Source organism: Triticum urartu, chromosome 6 (assembly GCF_003073215.2).
Source record: "Triticum urartu cultivar G1812 chromosome 6, Tu2.1, whole genome shotgun sequence".
Classification (NCBI taxonomy): domain Eukaryota; kingdom Viridiplantae; phylum Streptophyta; class Magnoliopsida; order Poales; family Poaceae; genus Triticum; species Triticum urartu.
Genome location: NC_053027.1, coordinates 525,682,212 through 525,686,187, shown reverse-complemented (window position 1 = coordinate 525,686,187; position 3,976 = coordinate 525,682,212).

Genomic DNA, 3,976 nt, shown 5'->3' with positions numbered 1-3,976 from the left:
AAGGAAGCTGCGGAGTTGCTTCACATTCTGAGGCGGTTCCCAATTCACTATTGCAGACACCTTCTCAGGATTAACAGCTATGCCCTTGGCGGAGATGATATGCCCAAGGTAGAGAACCTCATCAAGCCAAAACTCGCACTTTGAAAACTTCGCATAGAACTGATGTTCTCTGAGTTTATCCAGCACCAATCTTAAGTGCTTGGCATGATCCTCCATGTTCTTGGAAAAGACAAAAATGTCATCGAGATAGACCAAGACGAAGTCATTTGTGTAGGGGTTGAAGATGAAGTTCCTCATGCGAGAGAATGTTGGAGGAGCGTTGACAAGGCCAAAAGACATGACAGTGTATTCATATGAACCATAGCTTGTTCTGAATGTTGTCTTGGGGATATCTTCTTCACAAATGTGAATCTGGTGATAGCCCATACGAAGGTCAAGCTTGGAGAATACTTGAGCACACTTGAGTTGTTCGAAAAGCTCATTGATGTTGGGAAGTGGGTACTTGTTCTTTATGGTCTTCTTGTTCAATGGACGGTAGTCGACACAAAGTCGGTCCGTTCCATCCTTCTTCTTGACAAAAAGAACACCACAACCCCATGGAGAAGAACTTGGTCGGATGAGACCCATACGCTCATGAATATCGAGTTGTTTCTTCAGCTCCTTCAACTCTTCAAGTCCAAGCTTGTAAGGACGTTTGCAAACAGGTTCCGTGTCAGGTTCAACATCGATGACGAATTCAACTGGCTGGTGAGGAGGCCTTCCTGGAAGATCTTCTGGAAAGACTTCTTGATATTCACAAACGACTGGAATCTGAGAGATGGCATCCAACTCGCCCTTCTCATTGAGAGAAAACAGTCAAATGGTATCATCACGAGCAGCAAAGATGATCAAATCCTCAGACGAGTGTGTCAATTGAATCTGCCTGGTAGCACAATCAAGCTGAGCCTTGTGCTTAGAAAGCTAGTCCATTCCGAGAATTAGATCAATATCCGAGTCACCAAGAACATTAGGAGAAGACAGAAACTTATAGTCGCCCAACGTGATAGAAACATCCGGAACAAAAACTCGAGAAGTCATTTGTCGGGCCGGAGAAACAATAGACAAAGGTCTCGGCAAAACTTGAGTAACCAAATCATGCATAGCCACAAAAGGTCTTGAAATGAAAGAATGTGATGCACCAGTATCAAAAAGAACTTTTGCCGGAATATCGTTAACAGGAAGGTTACCCATGATAACTTCTGACGAGTCCTCTGCCTGAGTTGCGTTCACCATGTTGACCTTTGCAAACTTGGGATTATGCTTGACCACTGCAGTACTGGCAGATCTCATAGGAGGAGGAGGAAGACGCCTCTGGTTGAAGCATTTGTTTGCATAGTGACCCTTCTGCTGACACTTGTTGCACGTGACCTCTGAGAGCGGATGGTGATACGGAGCACTTGACCTTGGAGCATGAGACGAAGTCTTGTTCTGAAAGCTTGGGTTGGGTGGGTGGGAAGATCCATTGCCACCTTTGCTCTTCTGCTGATAAGGCTGACGGAACATGCCGGCGTTCTGGGAACGGGGGTCCCTAGACTTGCCTGCCTGCGGCCTGCAGCGTGGCTCAAAGGAGGCCCAGCACGGCCCATCTTCATCAACACAAGACTCAAGACCCTCGCGAGGGGCCAAGCCTCGCGAGGCAGATGACACGGAGCTTCCTCAGGCACGGCCTCGTCAGGCTGACTCGCGAGGAGGCGGAGAGATCAAGGCGGGGTACCTCGCGAGGTGCCCGTGACACAAGCCATGACGACTCAGGGCGCCAGGAGGGTGCCAGCGCGCGCAGCGTCCTTCTTTCCTCTTTGGTGCAAAGGGGGCAAGTGCAGCCACGGAGTACCGAGGCGTCAGGCAAAGGTTGCCATTTCGGTGCAACGAGACCAATACCAGGAGGACTACGAGATGGAGGTCACCGTGGAGCCCAAGACGGCGTCATCACCAGAGCTTTGCGCAGGCGAAGACTGCTTTTGTCAGGATAGTTGATACTTGCTGTCCCCCTTCAAATTAGCCCGCCATTGTTGGCTCCCTTCCCGCTCAATATTTGGGAAGAGGACCAGGGCCTCTATAAATAGGACCAGCCACCCGCATAGCAAGAGGAGAGAAGACGGACGGTCGACAAGTGAGAGTAAGGCAGTGAGTGAGTGAGAGAGAGAGAAGGGTGACTGAACTCCTCCTAGCAGTTCATCGCCCCAGCCAAGAACAGACCCTCGCGAGGCTGTTCTTCCTTGTATTGTTCATCATCATCAGCCCCAAAAGGCAATCCACCCACCACACACTGGAGTAGGGTATTACACCACAATGGTGGTCCGAACCAGTATAAATCTTGTGTCTCTTGTGCAGTTCTTCCAGTAGTTTAGATCCTTGCGAGACGGGGAGGTAGAAGGCGTAATCTCCGCGCGCACCCCAGTGTTCGAACCTTAAGGGTTTGCCGGAACCCGAAATCCGACATTGGCGCGCCAGGTAGGGGTGCGCCGGAATTCGTCGTCCACCGCCATGTTCTCCTTCGACTGTCGCATCCATGTCCGACGCTCGTCGGGCCCGGGCCGAGCGCCGGGCCGCCATCGCTTCCCGCGTCGCCCAGACGGCGCCCGTCGACGGACGTCCTCGTCGTTCCCCGTCACCCGCCGTCAACGCCGCCACCGGCCCGGCGGGGGGCGAGCAGCAAGCATCGTCCCAGCATCCATCTGTGCAGCAAGATGGCCGCACCGCTACTCCATCGCTTGCACCCGCTGGTTCTTCGTCCCGCGCGCTCCGCGCACCCTAGGAGGCTCGAGCTGCGCTCCTCGCGGAAAACGAGCTCCTACGCTACCGCCCTGTCGACGACGTCTACGAAGAGTGGCTCGACCGCGTCGCCGAGCTTGTCCGCGCCGTAGGGGGCTCTTCCGCGCCGTCCGTTCCTCTGCGCCACACCCCGCCCCGCGCGGGCAACGAAGCCCTGGAGGCGTACCAGCCGCCTCCTCTCCAAGAAGACGCCATGGCTCCAAGGCGCGTGGCCCCTGGGCGGAACCCGCTCCGTCAGGCGCCAGCACAGCAAGAACGGAGCTGCCAAGAAATCCCACGCCCGCAAGGAGCTGCCCAGGCGCTCCCTGCTCCAGCGCGCCGCGACCCTGCTCCAGCTCCGGCACGCCAAGACCCCGCGCTGCTCCTAGCTGCAGTGTGTGAGGACCCTCAAGACCAAGCTCTCCACCAGCCGAGGCCTTTCGTGGCCACCGCAGGATGCCGTGCCTACACCACCGAGCTGCGTAGCGTCGCGTGTCCTGGCAAGTTCAAGCCAGACCTGCCTCCTCGTTACGATGGCACGACTGACCCTGCGGAGTTCCTCCAGCTCTATGAGCTGGGCATTGAAGCTGCCAGCGGGGACGAAAAGGTCATGGCGAACTGGTTCCCCATGGCGCTCAAGGAAGGAGCTCACACCTGGCTCCTGAATCTGGCTCCAGGCACGATCTCTTCCTGGGACCAGATGCGCACCCGCTTCATCGCCAACTTCCAAGGTACTCGCGGCCGGCCACCCGCCATGAGCGACATGCGCCGCATCAAGCAACAACCCGGAGAGACCCTACAAAAGTACATCCAACGCTTCAACAGCGCGCGCCTCAAGATCCCCAAGGTGTCTAAGGAGGCCATCATCTCGGCCTTCTCCGATGGTGTGCGCGATGCCAAGATGAAGGAGGAGCTGGCGATGCATGAAGACCTGTGCACCTCCCTGGAGCTGTTCAACTTGGCGACCAAGTGCGCCAGGGCTGAGGAGGGATGCCTCTCCCTCCTCGAGATGGCTGCCGCAGACCCAGAGGAGAAGAAGCCCAAGGCCAAGGACGTGAAGCGCAAGGGGGCTGCCGTGCTCGCAGCAGAACCAGACACCAAGCAGGGGAAAGATCTGCCTGAGTCCACCAAGGGCAGCCGGTGCTGTGTGTACCACGACCTCCACACCCACAACACCAACGAATGC